The sequence below is a fragment of the Macaca thibetana genome, chromosome 7 (genome assembly GCF_024542745.1).
Source record: "Macaca thibetana thibetana isolate TM-01 chromosome 7, ASM2454274v1, whole genome shotgun sequence".
Lineage (NCBI taxonomy): Eukaryota > Metazoa > Chordata > Mammalia > Primates > Cercopithecidae > Macaca > Macaca thibetana.
This window is the reverse complement of record NC_065584.1, coordinates 116,644,666-116,666,617: the sequence shown is the minus strand read 5'-3', so window position 1 is coordinate 116,666,617 and position 21,952 is coordinate 116,644,666. Positions and strand designations below refer to the sequence as shown.

The 21,952-nt window shown below is 48.8% G+C and overlaps 1 protein-coding gene across 6 annotated transcripts in view; it reads left to right on the top strand.

Annotated features, from left to right (window-relative positions):
- Window positions 1–21,952, top strand: part of APBA2 (amyloid beta precursor protein binding family A member 2) — a 240,048-nt gene that overhangs the window by 103,551 nt on the left and 114,545 nt on the right. For all 6 annotated transcript variants that reach the window (XM_050800112.1, XM_050800114.1, XM_050800113.1 and 3 more), the window contains exon 3: window positions 10,883–10,940. The gene's annotated coding sequence lies outside the window, so the exon portion shown is untranslated. The remainder of the gene's footprint in view (window positions 1–10,882; window positions 10,941–21,952) is intronic.

Genomic DNA, 21,952 nt, shown 5'->3' with positions numbered 1-21,952 from the left:
GTTACGGTGATCATGACCAGAAAAGGGGTTGTTTCAATTAAAATGGAGTTTGGACTTTGTTTTTCTTGGATTGAGTAAATTGAGGGAAATAGCACACGCTGAGATTTTGGATTTCTGCTCTTAGAAAGGATTTAAAATAAGTGGTCTTCAGTGGTTCCACAGTGAATCCTCGAGACTGGCACAGATGTGGTCTGCTGGTTTTAACGGGTTCTGGCTGCTTTAACTGGATTGGGTTGACTCTGTCTGAAAGGCTCAGCTGGTTCGTTCTAAGAAATGAAATGCACCTCTGCTTTCTGGAACCTGAACGAAGGAGAGAGGTAGACAGAGACGGACAGACATGTTGGTGGCCAGGCCCTGGCTTCTGAACAGTCCTTCCTGATGGCTTCAGGACCTGGGAGGAGCAGCGGAGCAGGTGGCTGCCCTGGGCTTGCCAGACACCCCCATTCCAGCAAGACCCTCCTGGGAGATGTGGTGCCCGCCCTGCCTCTCAGGAACAAGCACACGCTTGTGTAGCCTAAAAACGTCTCCTTAATTAAAATTAATATCCTATGCAGTGAATCCTTCTGCCTCCTCTTCCCCTGCGCAGTTACAATTCCCGGCGGCTCTCCAGCCCATAGAGGAGGCTTCTCAAAGTTTCCTACCTCCTGGAGGAGAGAAGCCATCCCCTGATCGCCCAGAAGGACGAAGTATGTGCCCGCTGTGCATCCTTGCTTGTCACTGCCCAACATCCGCAAACATTAACTCGATTGCTGAGCCCATTCAGGTGTAGGACTCGCTCGGTTAATGTGACAGACAGCGTTTCCTGTGCCGGCGCTGGCTGGTCACTTCCTGTCACCCAGCCCTCCTGAGTGTTGTGGGGATGCCTGTTTCGAAGGAACGCTCAGCCTGTTCCGTGAGAAGGAGCCCCACTTCTCAGCCTGTACTTAGCAGGTCACTACCGTTGGCCACTCTGCTTTCCTTTCTGTTTTAAATTTTAATTATTAAAAAAAATTTTTTTTGAGAGTTTCCCTCTGTTGTCTAGGCTGAAGTGCAGTGGCATGATTTTGGCTCACTGCCACCTCTGCCTCCTGGGTTCTTGTGTCTCAGCCTCTCTAGTAGCTGGGATTACATGCGTTTGCCACCACGCCTGGCTAATTTTTGTATTTTTAGTAGAGACAGGGTTTCACCATGTTGGCCAGGCTGGTCTCGAACTCCTGACCTCAGGTGGTCCACCTGCCTCAGCCTCCCAAAGTGTTCAGATTACAGGCGTGAGCTTCTGCTCCCAGTCCCCTTCTTATTTTTATGTTAGTCTTTGGGGTTAAATTTTTATTACAAAACAATTGGCATATATTTTAGTCTCTTTAGGTTACTGTAACAAAATACCGTAAACTAGATGGTTTACAAACAGCAGACATTTATTTCTCACAGTTCTGGATGTGGGAAGTCCAAGATCAAGGTGCCAACAGATTTGCTTTCTGGTGAAGGCTTCCTGGTTGTTAGAAGGCCGTCTTCTCACTACATCCTCACTTGGTGAGAGGCTCAGGAGAGTTCTCTGGGGTCTCTTTTACAAAGGCATAAATCCCATTAATCACCTCCCAAAGGCCCACTGCCTAATAGCATCACTTTGGGCATGAGGTTTTAACATGTGAATTTGGAGAAGGGCAGGCACAAACATTCAGTAGGTAGCAGCACACAACAATGTAACAAGAATAATGTGATGAACAGCTAGGTATCCCCAAGCTGCTAAAGGTAGAGAATATTACCATATTGGTTACCTATTTCTGTGTGACATATTATGCCAAACCTTAGTGGTATAAAACAATAAACATTTATTATCTCACACAGAGTCTGTGGGCCAGGACTCTGGAAGCAGCTGAGCTGGGTGGTTCTAGTGGAGGGGAAAGATGTGGGCTGGGGCACCCGAAGCCTTGACTGGGGCAGGAGGATCTGCTTCCAAGATCGACTTCACCTGGCTGTTGGCTGGCAAGAGGGCTCAGTTCTTTGCCATATAGACCTTTCCACAGAGCTGCTTGAGTGTCCTCACAACATGGCAGGCGGCTTCTCCCAGCCTGAGTGATTTAAGAGAGAGTAAATAGAGAGTAGAGAGGAAGCCGCAGTGCCTTTTATGACCTGGTCTCATTAGTCATACACTGTCATTTCTGCTTATGTCTGTTCACTAGAAGCAAGTCACTAAATTTAGGCCACACTCAAAGAGAGAGGAATTAGGTTCCACTCTTTGAAGGGAATGTCAAAGAATTTGTGGAGATACACACACACACACACACACACATATATACACACACATATATACATATATACACACACATATACACACACATATATATACATACATATATACACACACATATACATATGTATACACACACATATGTATATACATATATATACACATATATGTGTGTGTGTGTGTGTGTGTGTGTATATATTTATTTTTTTTTTTGAGATGGAGTCTCACCACTCTGTCGCCCAGGCTGCAGTGATGTGATCTCAGCTCCCCACAGCCTCTGCCTCCCAAGTTCAAGCGATTCTCCTGCCTCAGCCTCCCGAGTAGCTGGAATGTACAGGCACACACCACCACACCTGGCTAATTTGGGTATTTTTAATAGAGACAGGGTTTCACCGTGTTGGCCAGGCTGGTCTCGAATTCCTGACCTCAAGTGATCTGCCTACCTCAGCCTCCCAAAGTGCTGGGATTACAGGCGTGAGCCACTGCGCCCGGCCTGTGGATATATTTTAAAGCATCATAACACCATTGCAGTTGGAGCCCCTCCCCGGTTGCATCTTGTCTTTCACACAGAGGTAACTACTGTTGGAGTTTGGTGCTTGTTTATGGCTTAGTACCTGTATAAGTATACCTATCCCTGTTAGTTCTGCATTTTGTCTGTAAGCGTTATGTAAATGATACCACCTTGTATTTTTTTCTGTAGTGTGCCTTTTTTTTTTTTTTTTTTTTTTTTTTGAGATGGAGTCTTGCTCTGTTGCCCAGGCTGGAGTGCAGTGGCGTGATCTTGGCTCACGGCAACTTCCACCTCCTGGGTTCAAGTGATTCTCCTGCCTCAGCCTCCTGAGTAGCTGGAATTACAGGTGCCTGCCACTGCGCCCAGCTAATTTTTGTATTTTTAGTAGAGATGAGGTTTTGCCATATTGGCCAGGGTGGTCTCAAACTCCTGACCTCAAGTGATCCGTCTGCTTCTGCCTCCCAAAATGCTAGGATTGCAGGTGTGAGCCACTGCGCCCATCCAATGTGCCTTTTTTGCTTAACATTATGTTTGTGAGATTCATCCATTCTCACAAATTGTATTTCATGCATTTTCACTGCTGTGTGGTATTGCATTGTACAAACATAAGACTGTTTATCGTTCTCCATTGATGGACGCTTAGTTGGTTTCCTATTACTTGCTGCTACAAACAAGGCTGTCTTAAGTACTCAGGTATGTGTCTCTCTGTGAATGTGAGCTGGATTTGTCAGAATATTTAGCAAGGATTGGAATTGCTATGGGAGAGAGTACAATATCTTCAAATCTTCAAATCTGGTATCAACAAAATCTTCAAATGTACTAGAAACTGCTAAATTTTATTCCAAAGTGGGTGGGTGTCCTCATGAGTGGTCTCACTGACAGCATATGAGTTTCCTTTTCTCCGTTTTCTTGACAGTACTTGGTGTTGTCAGATATTTTACATTTTTGTCTGATGCGTGAAAGTGCTGTCTACATGAGGTATTAATTTGCATTTCCCTGTGTGCCAGTGAGGCTGACATCTTTCCCTATATCTATTTTCATATATTTGGTATTCTGTGAATGACTGGCCATACCTTTTGCACCTTTTTTCTATTTTTTTATTGATCAATCTGATCCGTTGTTGAGTTTATGTACCATAAATATCTTTTTTCTTTTCTTCCTTCTAACATAATGTAGAAGCTAAGAGTGTGGATTCTGGGGCCATATTGCCAGGGTTAAATCTCAGCTCCAGCACTTCTGTGTGGCCTTAGGCTTCATCTGTGTGTGCCTCAGTGTCCTCATCTGCCAAATGGGATGATGGCTCCCCATGGTGGGCCTGGGAGGATGAGCAGGTTCGTATCTGTGAAGCAGTTAGTGCCTGTCATAGTAAGCACACGACAGACTAATGCGACTTAGTGTGCTGGGCCCTGTGTGGTCACATGGGGCTGCATGCACAGGCATCGTCCCCATGGCCAGAGCTGGAGCTCAGATGTGTCTGAGACGATTGGCAGCTGCTGCTTCACTCTGACTCCCAGTCTCCTGGGTGGCCCTGCTTCCATCCCTGTGCTGTCTGAATGGAAAATGAAATCCCAGCTCCGCTCCAGAGGATGCCTGCGAATTGGAAGGCATCAGGCTCCTCACAGCAAAAATAGAAGCCTCATTTGCTTAGGAGAGAACAATGACGAGGAGGCAAGCCAGCGGAGGCGGCCTCGGTGGGCTGTGTACACCCCCCGCTCGTCCCCACACTCCCTGGGGTTAGACGCAGACGTGGCTAAGCTGCCTGCACACCTTCCCCTCCCCTTCGTCCTGGCCTGCTGTGGGCACCAAGGTCCATCCTGGGACATGGGCTGTCTTGGCACCAAGTTCCAGTTGTTTTTTTTTTTTTTTCCTTTTGAGACGGAGTCTCGCTCTGTTGCCCAGGCTGGAGTGCAGTGGTGCGATCTCGGCTCACTGCAAGCTCTGCCTCCCGGGTTCATGCCATTCTCCTGCCTCAGCCTCCCGAGTAGCTGGGACTACAGGCACCCGCCACCACGCCCGGCTAATATTTTGTATTTTTAGTAGAGACGGGGTTTCACCGTGTTAGCCAGGATGGTCTTGATCTCCTGACCTTGTGATCTGCCCGCCTTGGCTTCCCAAAGTGCTGGGATTATAGGCGTGAGCCACCGCGCCCGGCCAAGTTCCAGTTCTTAATACGTCAGTGTCACACTGTTCCCTGATTTCCCAAAGCTGGGCAGGAATTGCAGAAAACAAGGTCGGTTTAATATCAAGAATCACTGGAGAACCGTGTCAGAGCCCTGCTGAGAAGGGCGCAGGGGACCGTGTTTCTGTCTACCTCATGCTGTGGGCAGCACAAGGACAGACTTTCCGAAGATTACAGCCCAGGGGGAGGAGGGCACGTTTAGTGTCAATGCCACACAGAGGAAGTTAGCTTGGCTGGGCACGGTGGCTCACGTCTGTAATCCTAGCACTTTGGGAGACTGAGGTGGGTGGATCACCTGAAGTCAGGAGTTCGAGACCAGCCTGGCCAACATGGTGAAGCCCCATCTCTACTAAAACTACAAAGATTGACCAGGCGTGGTGGCACATGCCTGTAATCCCAGCTACTTGGGAGGCTGAGGTGGGAGAATTGCTTGAATCTGGGGTGGGAGAGGTTGCAGTGAGCTGCACCAGCCTGGGCAACAGAAACTACGTCTAAAAAAAAGAAAAAAAAGGGAACAAGTCAGCTCATCCCCACTGCAAGGAGCTCCTGGGTTTATTTAAGGGAGCCTCAGATGACTTTACATAAAAGCAAATGTGGAAAAAGCGATAAAGTCAGATATATTGAACATCTGTCCTGAGGGCAAATTTCTGAGCTCTAAAAGCCAAGCTGGTTTTATGTAACATCTGTGAGTGTTGAAACAGGCTGAACGACTCTATATCTGCACGCCCAACTCTGCCTTTAGGGTGGCTGCATGAGCCCCTGTGGTCTCCTTAAAAGAATTGGTCCCCACTGGGTGAACTAGTCACCCATGAAGCGTCTCCGAATTCCAATCTGGAATAGGAAGTGAGGACCCGGGGGCTGAGTGTCCCTCATCACATGTGGCCTGTCACTGCTAGACTTCAAGGTAAGTTTCCAAGAACAGAGCTCTTCATCCATGTTCATGATAGCGATTTGTACATTATTTCTAAATAATTTTAATGCCATGTTTACAAGCCACCTTCCCAAACTAAACAATTGTTCTTGGCAGTTAGACTCTTGAAGACTTAACTTTTAATCCAGTTTGTTCTCAAAACATTTGCACAAATGAGAGTCTTGAGGTTTGAGCTTTCTATTCTGAAGGCTCAGCTTCTTGCCCAGGAGAAAAATAATACATGCTCATGTTTATAAATAGAGTTATGGCATTGGAGTCCTTCACATTGCAGCCAGCCTAGGGACTCAGTTATTCAGAATTTAAACATTTTACTTGTAAAGAGCACTTCGGTATCCACCCCAACTTCACTGTCACTGTCCCTGCCACCCTTCCCTCTAAAACCTGGGTGTCCTCCTCCCCGACTGGCTCTGAGGACCTGGAGCCCATCTGAGCCCACCTCCCCTCCCCACTGTTACTGGTCTTTGGCCATTTCTTGGAGCAGTTCCTGGGGCCCCTTTGCTTTCCTTGTCCTGGAAGGGCCCTGCTCTGCCTGTCTCAGCACCATCTCTGTGTGTCCCATCAGGAAGCAACAGACAACCCCTCAAGCCCCACAGTAAAAACGTCACTCCTGGTCTGGGGGCACATCCATCCCCCGTGTCCCCAGTCCTATCCTGGGTGTTCCGGGGTTCCAGTCACAGCGGTGGGGACACCGCCATCTCACTGCATCCCTCTTGCGGCAGCTTGGCTGAGCTACAGGACCGGGCCACAGGAGGCCTCCTTGTGCTGGAGCTCACCTGCCAGGTGCCGAGCTCTGCCAGCTGCCCGACCCCACTGTGAGGCCGCCCTGTGCGGGCGAGTTCACTGGCAGCCCAACCAGCCCGCGAAGGCCATGTGAGTGTGAACCCCCATTACAAGCTTTCCCTCATGAGGTGGCGCTGACAGTCTAAGGTATACCTGCCTTTCGTTACCAGCTGCAGCCATTAGGTTGGCACCAGGAGCTGCCAGGTCGAGCTGGCACTGGGGGCGACGCTCTGTCTTTGATGCACCCCGATGCTTCCCCCCATCCTTCCGACTGTGGTGCTCTGCACAGACCCCTTCCAACCCATCCCAGGGCCTCTGCCCAGTGTGGCCAGAGCCTCCTGTCAACAAGTGTGTCACTGCCTTCGGGTTATTACTGCTCACTAGATTCTACTTGCTCCACAACCCAGGCACAGTGTACCAGAGTTTCCCAAACCTGTGTGCTCAGTGCCAGCCCCTTACCAAGTGCAGGGTTGCCCATTTCACTCTAGGAAATGCAGCCACAGCTCGGGGGCCAGCTAGAGGAAGGACTGTGATTGTGCCTTCCCGGGACAACTTCCAGGTCTGCCAGTCTGTGATGTTGTGAGTGTTGCCTTAGCTTTGCTAAGAAAATGCTTAGGGAGATGGGTTCCTTCACCGGTTCTTCTACCCATGTGCCGTTCTGGCTCCAGGGCCGGTGCCCCTGCTTTGGAGAGGATGCTGACATGAGCTGGCCTACTGGGGATATGTCGAGGTTCTCTTAGCCTAAGCGGCTTCCTGTCTCGGGCTCCCTCCCCAGCCATTTGGGTCACCTTGGGACCCTGAGGATTGCTTCTGGATCTCAGACCCCCTCACCAACTCCTGTGACACAATAATCAAAGGTAATTAGGAAATGTATGAATCATCTTCTTTAAGGAATATTTAGCATTTCTGCTCATTCCAGAGTCCCTGGAAACATGGCATTTCAAAGGCGCAGTTAGATCACAAGTCCAATTTACTGCCAGAAATTTGCACGTAGAATAATACAGAGCCTATGATGGCAGTTGAAATGGTATCCTGTGAGAAAATTAATTAGTCCTGAAACTAAATGCCAGCCGCCTCAGCAAAATATTCATGAGAGAGGCGAACCTCGTGCCTGGTGTTTGAAGTCAGGCAGCCGAGGCTGTGTACTGGACGTGTTCTCTGTGGCTGAGTTCTGCTGTGGATTCTGGGCTCTAGGCAAGGCCTATCTCTCCTTCTGGACTGGCTTCCAGGGCTGCGGGCTCGGGGAGGCCCTGGAGGAGGAGGGAGCCCCTGAGCCTCTTTGGTCTTGTATTTGTGTGTCCTTCTGGGCTGCAGGGCTGCAGAGTAAACCAGCTCCCAAGCCTCCAAACAAAAATAAAGACCTGTGAATGGCTATACTCGGAGAGCAGAGCGTTTTGATATCATGGGGAGACTGTGTACTTAATTTACAGTCTGAAGTTCGAGAAGGATTTAATTTTTCCAAAAATGGTGAGAGAAGAGCAGGCCCCAGCCTTTCTGTCTGATTACAAACAGCCGAGGGGGACTGGGGAGGTGGCCTGGTCCTCATGCCCCTGGAGGGGCAGGAAGAGGATGGAGTGATGTGCTTGGCAGATGCAGGAATAGCCAGGCCATGGGAAAAGCCCAGGGTTTCCAAGCAGCGTCTGATCCTCTGTGTTCCTTCTGCCCGCTGGGATGGAGCCCGCCCCCCAAATGTGCCTGGCCCACTGGTGACTCAGAGTCAGCTGCCCCCAGGACCTTCCCAGCTCTCGTGACCTTGCTGGGCATGACTTTCAGGGGAGCCCTCTGTCCAGGACACATAGGTCACTCGAATCACACAGCCGTGCTGTAGCGAATGCTAGCCGGGGGCCCTGGAGAGAGCAAGAACAGGGCGCTCCTGCATGGAAACGAAAATGAGTATTTTTCTCTGCAGAAAATGGAAAGTGGTGCTGGGTCCAAGTGGTAGGTGACCTGGCTTTTGAGCGAAAATGCTGCTGGGAAATGAGAGAAAAGAAACATGAAAAGAATGCAAATGAGGATGGTGGACAGGGGCCCAGAGGCCTGATTCCTCCGCCCTCCGCGAAGGCTGAGTGTGTGATGCCTATAAATAGACACTCAAAACCCGTTCTAAATGGAGTGAAGACATGGGCCTGCTCCCTCTTCTGGAAAGGCCTTACATAAGGTGCAGTGCTGCTGTTGCTCCTGGGCGGTGTGACGATTCCGTGCCTTTGTTGGAAGTCCGTGTGAAGCCCGTGGGGCTGCCGGGGGATGCAGATGGATGAGCTCTGGCCTTTCCGGAGACTCGCAGACTCTGGGAAGGAGGCAGTGGGCAGTGGGCAGGCCCCCCAGGGCTGGGATGCAGTCCTGAGACAGTCTCCGGGTTTCCTGAGGTGCTTCTGGGCAGGAGCAAGTGGGAAAAGCTGGACTGCAGGGCTTGGTCAAGTGACAGCTGCCCAGAGCTGGGGTTTAGGGTGCCTGGAGAGGACAGGGACTGGCAGGCCTGACTTTCTCACTGATGTGCTTGGGGTCACAGGGCTAACCTGTAACAGAGTGAGGAACTGAGGCCGCATCCCGGACTCCCATGGAGGGTTCTTGCTGCTGGGCTAACCTTTGGTTCATGCCCTCACTCAGAATACTTATTTTTGGAGGACCCCAGGTGGCGAGCTTAGGAGTGAAGAATCACATTCGATGCTAATGTGATTCCAGGCAACATTCTAGAGGTTTCTTTGCAGTTCACCTTCCCAGCCACCTTTGAAGTAGTTCTTATTGTCCAGTTTTACACACGATGAAACTGACGGAGATGGTGTGAAGGGATTTGCTGACGTTCACACAGGAAGCGAGCAGCCCACGCTGACTCCACTGCGGAAAGCGTGTGTGTGATTGACATGCTTTTTGTGTGGTGCTCACTTTGGGTGTGATAAAGAGGCCTCCTTGCAGAGGGCCAGGCTCTGTGAAGCACCACGTCGCTTCAAAGAACAGGCCTTGAAAGGCCACAGAAGCAGCATACCCTGGGAAGGAAATGGAACAATGGTGCAAACGGCCAGTTTCCCCTGAGCAGAGGCAAGCAGGTTACCTTGTTCAACACGGAAACATCTTTAGCCTCCTCAGAGACATCGGGTCATCTCCTTTACGTGGGGACCGGAGGTATCTGCACTGGGCCATTTTGGGGAGGAAATTCCGTAATTATAACCCTCTGCTGGAAGAGTCTGCCTGGGTAGTGAGAGCAACTGGCCGCTGTCTTAGAGAAGTGAAGACGCTGAGTACAGACCAAACCTTTGTGATGAAGTCCAAGCCACTGTCTCGCCTGTGTCCCGTTTCCTTCCCCAGTGAAAGGGGCTGTTCCCTGCTACCGCAGACCCCAGGACCAGATTGCAGGTGCCCTGTCCAGCAGTGCAGCGATTCGTGAAGGGCTCCCAGCCTGACCCAGCCCAACAGCTGACACCCCCGGGGGGAGGCTGTATTGCTATCCTTTTTGAAAGGAACACAGACAGCCTTTGTAACTTTCTCTGTCTGTAGCCAACATGGAGGGTGAGGCAGAATTCAGATGTGGTGTTGCAGACGAATGAACGCCCCTCCTCCTGTTCCACCCCTGGCTTCCTGCCCATAGCCTTCTAATGCCCTTGCTCTGAATTCCTGATCCAACCCAAGGGCCTGGCCTTGATGCCCCCCAGCCTGCTGGCAGGAGCTTCCTCTTCAGCCTTCCTGTGCAGAGCTTCCGCTGTTCAGGGAAGTCTGAGACCTGGTGGTCTCTTCCTTGTTCTTTTCATGAGACGATCTCGCCCAGGAGAAGGTGGGCTGAGACCCTGGGCATTGGAAGGGAGAGGTGGTCCTCCTTCCTCTCTTCACTTTCATCGCTCTCCACTCCCCGCCCACCCCCATATGTACACCCTCCACAGTCTGAAAGTGTCGTGAAGCATCAGCTTTGCAAACCCGTGGGGTCAAGCTTTGTTGTGGGAAAATACATATTCATGAGGGCTTTGAGGAGCCTCATTAAAATGCAGAGAGTCTCTCCTTGCAGAATGGTACATAAGCCATCTCTTTATTTGCCCAACACATTGTTCTTAAGGCAATAATTATGCGATGAATGGCTAAAGAAACATTTTAATTATTTGTTTAGGGTAATTTCTGATTATCTCATTAGAATTATAATCTGTTCACTTTTACAGGTGATTCAAAGCCTCATATTTACATTTTTATACTTGAAGGAGCTCTATGTGGGCACCTGTATCATTGCTGAAACAAAAGTGATTTTCTCTGTTTTCTTCTGTTTTCTTCCAGAAAGATTTGATCACCAGGCAGGAGATTTTTCGGGATATTACCAGACCACTCATTTTCGGTAAGAAATACAAGGCAGCGTTGCATGGAGTGAGGTTTTGCGTTTGCCGTGTGGGGAGTGGACCGTTTCACTGGAGGGAAAACGCTACACTGCAGGCAGAACTGGCAACTGCCGTGGCTCTTTGTTTTCTGGGATCCTGTGTGTGTGAGCTCGGGGAGTTCGAAGCTGGGGTTTGAGTCACAGCCAAGGAGTGGACGGACAGGGGGGACTCTGCTGGCACTCACCTTGCCTGGAACCAACCTGCCCACCACCCAATGACAACAGCATGACAAGCACTCCACGTGCATCCCCTCCTCATCATACTGGTGTTTCTGTAAACTGTGGTCCTCACCAGACTCCGTCATTGATTTGTGTAACCCCTACCTAGGTTCCTAGTTACAGCCAAAGTAGACACATGTATATTGGCAACAATGGTAGCACTCGAACCTTTCACTCTCCAGTGTGGGCAGTGGCTGGTCTACTTCGAGAAGGGACCAGCCATTGTGAGATACCAGGAAGCTGAGCAGAAGAAATCTAACTTTGATAAAAAGAGGCCTCCTCAGCTTGCCAGGGATGGAGCGTGGCCCATCCTCCCTCCCTGTGCATGGAGCAGTATTGCAGCCCTGATGACACTGCCCCACGGTCAGCATCTGGCTTGCCCTTGCCCCATAGGACTGGTAGGAACAGAGCCCTGGTGCCAACCGAGTGTTCCACACAGCGGAGACTTGCAAGGGACAGGTTCTGCACCGCAGATGAGTCGGCTGTTTTCTTCTGTGGCTGGAGACACACAAGGCGGCGGCGTTGTAGGGAAGCCAGTGTACGGGGTGGGGCGTGTTTGGAGAACGAGGAGCAGAGAGCATTGTTGCTGGAGTTAAAGAAGCAGAGCCAGGGATAGTTTTCATGTTTGATGCCCAGAGCAGGCCTGAGCTTCTGAGGGATTCTGGGGGTTCTTATGTATTCTTGGGAAGGAGCATGTGGTAAGCTTGGACAGGGAGGCAGTTCAGAGTGTCACATGCAAGGCAGCAGTGGCCTCGGGACCACCCTCCCCCGACCAAGGCAAGGAACACTTTGTGTGTCCCCGTGGGGAAGCTCTGTGCCAGTTGTGAGGGGACGGATGAAGACCAGCAGGGGTGAGGATGGGATTCTGGAGGGTCAAGACTCAGGTTCAGAATCACAGTTTTTCGTCCGGGGCAGCACAAGGCCACAGGTCTGGCTATTTGAAGCCACCCGGAGAGCCATTATTTGTAAAGCAAGGCGGCTTTATTGATTTCACTTTCTGTCCTGCATCTTTCCCACATCGTGGTAACCGCTCACACCCCTGTTCTGCTTGTGTGGCCGGAGTTCCCCTGCATCCAGTTGGGAAGCATTCTTGTCACAGATGTCCTGGGTGAATTCCACGGTGGCTCTCCGTGGAGGGGGCACATTCACAAGGCATTTAAGAGATGTAGGACAATCAGCCCTCATCCATGAAACAGGATGAAATGGAGAGGAGCTGCATGATTATTAATGGGTTTGGACATAAGCTGGAGTGTCTACTGAAATTTTTCTCTGTTGTCAGTTTTCAAAGTTTGTGAATGTACTTTTGTGCTCTCCACAAGGCCTTTTCTGCTCTGTTTAACTTTCCGCTTAGGGTTGTAAACATACTTCAGCTGTAATGACATTAGATGCATCATCCACTCGGCTCTGAAAGTGCTGGAGATTTTGATTGTCACCAGCAGTAAGGACAGCTTATGAAGGGGGATGTTGTTCCTTATGGAGATGCAGCTCACGATTCCATGAAATTCCAGTCTTCTGGAGCCCAGGGTTAAGCAGCTGCCTCAGCCCATCCACCCTCTACGGACTGTCCACGGCGAAATTGGCTTCTTGACGTTTTCCTTATGGAACCTGGGGTGTCATTACATTCTGAGAGAGTCATAGGGTTATGTCTCTTAAGGTATAAGGCATTTTTTTCTTCTGAGTCTAGAAAAGAACTACTGGAATTTTTATGTGTCCTGAAATACTATTAGACGATCAAAATCAATTGCAATAGAGAAGGTGCTGGGCTGTCTTCCCGATTGCGCTCACCCATCTGCAGTGTAATAGGCCTATCATGTAAGTGAATATACTCATCACAAGTCTCTGCAGCTTCCCAGCAGAAAAGCATATTCCTTCTCAGAGAGAAAGGCGGCAAGGAGATGGATATTTTTAAATGCCAATTATGCCAGAATGAGTCTCTGTGAGGAGATCTGTAAAGAGAAGAAAGGGCCTGGGTTTATTTATTTTTCTACTGCAAATGGAATCATTCTGTAGCTTCAGAATACTAATACCCGTGGTGTGCCTGATGTCTTTTCATAGGATAATTTGTGAATGTGCTTCCACTTACAGGAAAAGTTTGAGGCTCTTTTCTTCTTCTTTTTTTTTGAGAATTAAATTCTAGGCCTCACTATATCCTATGATAACCATCCTATAGGCCCTTGATCTATAAAATGTGTGAATAATGAAATATGTAAAACAGCAATTGTCCTGAAGGAACATAGAAAAAATTAATAAGCTGTATTTAAATTACAGCAAGTCTCAGAACATATATTAAGTTAGAAGACATCACGTCCTGAAAATGACTGGCTGATGTGGTACTATTATGTGCCCCAGTACAGATGCATATAAATGCTGTGTAAAACCTAGCCCAAAGTGTTTTTTAAAATATAAGATCCAAAGAACGGCATGGAAATTTCAAGCTACGAGACATGAAGAGAAAACACAAAGCCAGAGCGCTAAGGGAGGAGGCCATGAGACCCCCAAGCAGTGAGGTTCCTGTTGGAGAGCCAGGATGATGAAGACTGTATGACGTTTGTGCAGGAAGAGACAGGGCAATGGCTGGGACAGGGTAGTGAGGCTAGGAGCAAGTGCTCACATGTATAGCAAGCCAGGAGGTGGCAGAGCTGTGTTATGGACCAGGTGGGAAGTGATGCAGGACAGCTGGTTGGCCACATAGGAAAAGAGAAAAGATGAAGTGAAATCCCTACCTCACAGCATATGTACCAATAAACAGCCATAGAATTAAAGGCCTATGCTGGGCATGGTGGCTCACACCTGTAATCCCAGCCCTTTGGGAGGCCAAGGCAGGCAGATCACCTGAGGTCGGGAGTTCAAGACGAGCCTGGCCAACATGGCAAAACCCCATCTGTACTAAAAATACAAAAAATTAGCCAGGTGTGGTGGAGGACACCTCTAATCCCAGCTACTCGTGAGGCTGAGGCAGAATTGCTTGAACCTGGGTGGCGGAGGTTGCAGTGAGCGAGATTGTGCCACTGCACTCTAGCCTGGGTGACAGAATGAGACTCCGTCTCAAAACAAAACAAAACAAAACAAAACAAAAAAAGAATTAAAGGCCAAAATGTAAAGAGAAAAATGTTAAAATACATAGAAGATTTTTTTCTGTCTGCTCTTGAGGTGGGAAACATACACACATCATAAAAGAAAAGATGGATTAAGCAAACATCAGTATTAGCAACTTCTTTAAGAGAACTACAGGCTGGAATAAATATTCATGATGAATGTACTGTGAGAGATTGGTATTCTGTTTGTATCAAGAACTCTTTCAGATTAATTTTAAAAAGACAATAGAATTGAAAAAGGAGCAAATACTGTGAAGACGAAGAAATGCAAATGTCAAGTAGACAAATGAACTCTGCCTCGCTCCTAATCAGGGAACTGCCAGGGAGATCATGAGATACTACTTCACACTCACATGTTGGCAAATTGGAAAGTCTGATAATCGAAGGCTGCTCAGAGTGTGAAGCAAGGGGGCCTTCATGTCCTGTTTATCAAGGGCAAATTAGTAAAACCCCTTTGGAGAACAATTAGATGTTATCTAGTAAGGTTGAAATGTGGATCCCCCAGGACCCAGCAATTCCGCTCCTGGGTATAGATACCTTAGCAGGCCATGAAATGGATTCAGTGTTGTTTTAGTCAGTTCTCTTGAAAACAGAACCCATAGGATCAATTTTTCTTAGAGTTTATGTGTTGATTGATCAATTCATTGGGGTCAGTTGATAGATCATAAGGTATTGGCTTGTGTGAGATGGCATCTGTGAAGTCCCACAATCTGCCATCTATAAGCTAGAGACCCAGGGAAGCCAGTATTGTAGTGCAGAGGCCTGGGAAGCAGAGAATTGGTGCAGATTCCAGTCCAGGCCAAAAGGCCTGAGAACCAGAAGCATGGAGGACAGAGAAGACCAATGTCCCAGTCAAGCAGTCAGGCAGAGCGTGAATTCAACCCTCCTCTGCTGTTTTGTTGTATGCAGGCCCTCACTGGAGTGGACGCTGCCCACCTACACTGAGGAGGGCCGTCTGCTTTCCTCAGTCTGCCAATTTCAATGCTAACCTCTTCCAGAAACACCTCACAGACTATCCAGAAACAGTGTTTAACCAGACGCATGGGCACCTTGTGGCCCAGTCAGGTTGACACGTAAAATTAACCATCACAAGTGGGTCACAACCAGCATTTTCTAAAAATATGAACTGGATTAGAATAGAAGATATCAGGGTTTGTTATGCATAGTGAATGATAGTGATCCTGAGAAGGGGGACTGTGAGGGGGTGGGACTGACAGCGATGGTTAAGTCTGAGTGGTGTGTTCATGGAGGTTTGCTACATTGCTTTCTATATTTCTGCATATTTGCAAAGTTGAGGAGAAAAGAAGTTGCACTGAACACCTAGATGTAGGCACACAGACCCCAGTGTTCTCTGCTGTGGGTCCCTCTGATGGGGCCATCTTGCTCCTGTCTTGCTGGTTCATCCTCCACCTTGGCTGACTACCTGGCACCTTAGTACAGACGGTTCTGTTTGTCTCTTCATTGAAATGGGTGGGATTGATTTATTTATTTAGAGACAGGGTCTTGCTCTATTTCCCAGGCTGGAGTGCAGTGGTGTGATCACGGCTCACTGCAACCTTGACCTCCAGGGCTCAATCAACCCTTCCTCCTTGGCCTCCTGAGTGGCAGGGATTACAGGCACGTGCCACCACACCCAGCTAATTTTTGTATTTTTTTAATAGAGATGGGATTTTGCCATGTTGCCCAGGCTGGTCTTGAACTCCTTGGCCCCTAGAGTGCTAGGATTACAAGTGTGAGCCACCGTTCCCTGTGTGAAATGGGTAGGATTTCTGAATGAGCCAGGCTTTGCACATTGACCTGGCTCTGCCTCTTAAACTGCTGCCTTCACATGGGAGGCTCCTTCTGGCCCTGCCTGTGTGGCTGATTCCTCTCTCAGGTGCTTCTCTCTATCTTCACAGATGAGGCTCGTGGGCTTCCCTTTTTGGGACGTTGGGTGGACATCTGAGTCCACAGCCCTCCTGCCTGGCTTCTATCTCTAGATTTGCAGGCCTGCTTGTCCTGTATCCTCCAGTGCCCAGCCAAGTGCCTCATGTACAGTGGATGCTCAGGAAGTATGTGGTCATCACATAGCTCTAGTCTCTTATTTTTATTTATTTTTATTTATTTTTTTGAGACAGGGTCTCAGTCTGTCACCCAGGCTGGAGTACAGTGGCATGATCATAACTCACTGCGGCCTCAGTCTTCCCACCTCAGCCCCCTGAGTAGCTAGGACTACAGGTGAGTGCTGCCATGCCCAGCTAATTTTAAAATCTTTCGTAGAGAGGGTGTCTCACCGTGTTGCTCAGACTGGTCTCAAACCCCTGGCCTCAAGTGGTCCTCCCACGTGGGCCTCCCGAAGTGCTGGGATTGCAGGCATGAGCCACTGCCCCTAGACTCTAGAAATGTTCAGAAGCTCAGTTTCCCATCTGCGAAGTGGAGACTCCTGAGTTGGGGGCGGGTAGATTGTGAGAGTGAACCACACAATGAAGCAGGATGTGTAGCACATGTGAGTTTCCTGATCTTGCTTGTTTCCTTCCTTGGAAGAGGCAAAGAGAGGACGAGGGGCTGGCTCTCACTATTTGCTTGCAGACTCGGTGTGAGCTTTCAGATTGGAAGCTCCTGCTCTGACACCCAGTTCCTTTTTGTTTCCAGTTGTACTTCAGGAGAGAAAAAAAATGAATCAACACCTTTTTTTTAAAAGATGGAAAATGGGTTAAGAAAGTAGCACGAGGAACTGCTACTAGGTTGAGCCCAACATAATTAGTGTGATGAAAGGGAAGTTAGCCATTTCTGTATGTAACTTTTGATTAATGATATTCAGCTCTAATTAATTATGTCCAGTTCTAATTAATGACATTAGTGTGCAAGCCGGCATTCCCAAACTGTGTTCTGAGGAGTCCCAGCGGATGTTCCTGAATGTAATAGTCCCCGTTCACATTAGGCCGGGGAGCGCTGTCTGTACTGCCGGTCTTGGACACTCCCAAAGCACCATATAAAAGGGCTTCAGAAGTCCTGCAGGAAAGGGAATAATTTAAATTCCGTTTAACCTGTCATCTCCCAGACTTACTTTTACCATGTGTGCTGCTAGGCACATATGGACATGCTAATTTAACTCTCATCCCACAAGGTGTGCTTGGACGAATGGATGAGCAATGTACGTGTTCATGGAGACGTTTTCTAAGTTCCAGAGTCATAACAGGGGTCTCCTGTATCGCAGCAGAGTGTGCTACAAAGAACTGCATTTCGTACAGTCTAGGGCTGCTATGGACTAATCTCCTTTCTTGGGCAAATCGCTTAATCTCCTTCCATCAGTTCATACATCTGCGGAGGAAAGGGTGATGGTATGCCACCCTGGATGGTGGGAGGACTCCTAGCAGCGGTCGCTGTCACCGTCTCATAAGAGACCCTCATTCCAAGAAAGTCTATGTCATTTGCCATGTTCTGGTCTCAGGGTCAGCGAGTGGGGGGCTGCAGGGAGAGACCACCACTTACCTCCTGAGCCTTGTGTGTGGGGTGCACTGTGTGTTGTCCGTTGTTGGATTTGTATTCATTGTTCATGTAAAAGTGATTATGTTGAAAAACAGAATGGTGGCAGACAGGCATGTTTGGCCTGGGTTAATGCGAGGCTGGAAAGAGAGCACCTGACCTTCAGTTCCAGAATCAGCCGCTGCGGGAAAGGGTGGCGTCTTGGTGTCTGCACACTGTGAATGTGGAGGGAGATGAAGTGCAGCCTGGGGAGGGCGGACTCATCAGTCCAGTGGGTTGTCCAGGAGAGAGTGAGGGTTGATCTTTCATCTCGAAGGATGAATATACATTTCTGCGAGAGAGGGAGAAGACGGGCGTTCCGGCCAAACAAGCATGTATATATGACTGAAGCGTGGACAGAGGAAGCAGCGTGGTGTGTCCGGGAATGGAATTGTTTGACCTGGCTTGATGGAGAAGCCAGGGTGAGGTGGAAGAGGTAACAGAGGTCAGCTTGACCTGTGTAGACGGCCCGGGAGAAGCCCTGGCAGGTCTTTGTTGGAGGCTGACAGGAGGGGATGCGTGTTTTCCATTGTTGACCTCGGTGGGTGCGGCGTGGGGTGGAGGCCCGTGCACCAGAGGCTCCTCAAAGAGTCTCTCAGAGAGACGACCAGGCTAGTGTGTTCATGGTATGGAGGTCGTCTCCGGAGACTCCCTTCAGAATCTACTTAAGACCTGAGTCAGATCTACCCTCCAGAGAATATCTGCTGCTACTGGAGATAGCTCTTCAAAAGCTAATGCAGGTGCTGAATGTTTTTCCGCCATGAGGTTCCTTCTGCGCATCCATTAGTCTAGACTCTTGCCGTTTGAGAAAAGAGGCTCAGAGTAGTTAAGCCGCTAGCTCCAGGTCTGATAGCTGGCTGATAGGACATCAGCCTGCGGAGTCTCTATGGAGCCAGAATAGTTTCAGTGGTGCACTGAAACAGTAGGGGATGGATATGAGGAGATATAGTGTGAGGAATCCGCTCACGCGGTTGTGGGACCTGACCGGGCAAACCCACAGGGCAGGCCGTGGGGAAGGGCAGGCTGGAACTCCCAGGCATGGCTGAAGCTGCAGTCCACAGGCAGCATTTCTTCTTCCTGAAGGAAGCCTTGGCTCTACTTTTAAGGTCTGCCGACAAATTGATCCACATCCAGCCAGATTATCTGGGATAATCTCCTTTCTAAAAGTCAACTCGTTATGAACTTTAATGACATGGACGGAGACTTTCACAGCAACACCTAGAAGAGTGGCGTGATTGCCGAGTCAGTACCTCAAAAAGACCACACGCTTGGTAACACATGGGGGCTCCAGGACCAAAAGCTGGTGCTGCAGATGCATGGAGTGGCAGCATTGTCACTTCCTGTCTCCCACTAACCTCAGGGTCACAGTGGGCTGGTGCCTGTAGCATGGTCCACACCTGCTCTCAGGGATGCTGGAGGGAGACTGAGGCCCAGGCTTTTGTCTTGGAGACTTGGGATATGTCTAGGATCCCTTCTAAAAGCCAAGTTCTAGACAAGATCTGGCCTTTCAGGGTTGGAGAGATCCCACGTGGCTTCTGAGCAGACTTCCTTCCTGAGCTTAGTCGTGGAAGTGAAGGTCTCACCCCTGTTTGCCCCCTTCCTGTGACAGAGGGCCCTTTGCTTCTCTGCACTCCATGCCCCAGAGACAATCTGCGCTGGGGACAATTTTATCTGAAATCTATTCCCAGTCCTAGCTTAGCCTAGTGGCACACTCAGTCCTGAAACCTGGAGGTCATTTCCACACTGGTGTAGCACCGTGGTTCTCAGACTGTGTTTGGTATCAGGATCACCTGGGGAACTTGGTAAAAATACAGATGTAGGCCGTATCCTGCTTCCTCCATCCTGGGCTTCTGTGTTCTTTGTTAGCCTTCTCGGTGGTGCTGACCTACATCAAAGTTGAGGACCACTGGCATAACGCACGGCTGCTCAAACTCCAGTGTGCACTGGAATCTCCTGGGGACCTCGTTTATTTTATTTTTATTTTTTGAGATGGAGAATTGCTCTTGTTGCCCAGGCTGGAGTGCAATGGCATGATCTCTGCTCACTGCACCCTCTGCCTCCTGGGTTCAAGCAATTCTTCTGCCTCAGCCTCCCGAGTAGCAGGGATTGCAGGTGCACACCACCATGCCCAACTAATTTTTGTATTTTTAGTAGAGATGGCGTTTCTTCATGTTGGCCAGGCTGGTCTTGAACTCCTGACTTCAGGTGATCCACCTGCCTTGGCCTCTCAAAGTGCTGGGGTTACAGGCATGAGCCACCACGCCCGGCCAGGGACCTTGCTTAAATGCAGATTCTGATTCCATGGTTTTTGGTGGATCCTGTGATTTTGTGTTTCTAACAACCCCCAGGTGGTGCAGATGCTTCTGGTCCTCAGACCACATCTTAAATAGCAAAGGCATAGATAGGGGCTGAAACTAAACACCTAAGAATTGCCCAGACTTGCATCGGAATTCTGCCTCTACCATTTAACTGTCTCTGTGTCACCCTGGGCAAATGGCTTGATCTCTCTAAACCTTGATTTTCTTATCTGGACAATGGGAATAATGTGCCTTTTTTGTTTGTTTGAGACAGCATCTCTCTCTGTTGCCTAGGCTGGAGTGCAGTGCTGCAGTCTCCGCTCACTGCAGCCTCAACCTCCTGGGCTCAAGCAGTCCTTCCACCTTGGTCTCCCAAGTAGCTGGGACCTCAGGCACACACCACCACACCCAGGTGATTTTTAAATGTTTAATTAGAGACAGGGTCTCATTGTTTTGCCCAGACTGGTCTTGAACTCCTGAGCTCAGGTAGTCTTCCCTCCTTGGCCTCCCAGAGTACTGGGATTACAGACGTGAATCACTGCTCTTGCTGCTTTTGTAAATACAAATTGTTGGCTGGGCACAGTAGCTCACGCTAGCAATCCCAGCGCTTTGAGAGGTCGAGGCAGGCGGATCACTTGAGGTCAGGAGTTCAAGACCAGCCTGGCCAACATGGTGAAACCCCATCTCTACTAAAAATACAAAAATTAGCCCGGCATGGTGGCAGGCCCCTGTAATCCCAGCTACTCGGGAGGCTGAGGCAGGAGAATCACTTAAACCCAGGAAGCAAAGGTTGCGGTGAGCCGAGATCATGCTGCTGCACTCCAGCCTGGGCAACAGAGCGAGACTCTGTCTCTAAGCAAATAAATAAATAGATAAATAAATAATGCTTTGACAGTTAGAAAAGAAAGAGTTTAATACTGCAACATAATAAAGACCATACAAGGTGAAGCCCACAGCCAACAGCGTACCCAGTGGTGAAAACTTGCAAAGGCTTTTCCTCTTAAGATCAGAAACAAGACAAGGATGCCCCCTTTCACCACTTCCATTTAACATAGTGCTAGAAATTCTAGCCAGAACAATTTGGCAAGAAAAAGAAATCAGAGGCATCCAAATTGGAAAGGAAGAGGTGAAATTTTCTCTCTTTTCACATGTCATGGTCTTACGCAGTATGTAGAAGGCCTTAAAGACTTCACACACACACAAAGCTGTTATAACTAATACATGAATTCGGTAAAGTTGCAGTATCCAAAATCCACATGCAAATATCAGTGGTATTTCTATACACTAGGAATGAGCAATCTAGAAGGGGAGTTAAGAAAACAATTCCATTAACCAAGGAAGCAAAAAATTTGTGCACAGAACACTACTGAACATTGCTGAGAGAAATTACGACACCAGTAAACGGAAAGAAATGGCATGTTTTTAGATTAGAAGACAATATTGTTAAGATGTCAGTACTACCTGTATTAGTCCATTCTCATGCTGCTAATGAAGACATACCCGACACTGGGTAATTTTTAAAGGAAAGAGGTTTAATGGACTTACAGTTCCACATGCCTGGGGAGGCCTCATAGTCATGGTGGAAGACAAAGGAAGAGCAAAGGCACGTTTCACATGGCAGCAGGCAAGACAGCTTGCGCAGGGGAACTCTCATTTATAAAACCATCAGATTTCATGAGATTTATTCACTACCACAAAAACTGTATGGGGGAAACTGTCCCCATGATTCAGTTATCTCCACTTGACCCCGCCCTTGTCTCAAAGGACACAGTCAGCAGTGAAAAGGCAACCCAAGGAATGGAAGGAAATCTTTATAATTCATACATCCGATAAAGGGTTAATATCCAGAATGTGTGAA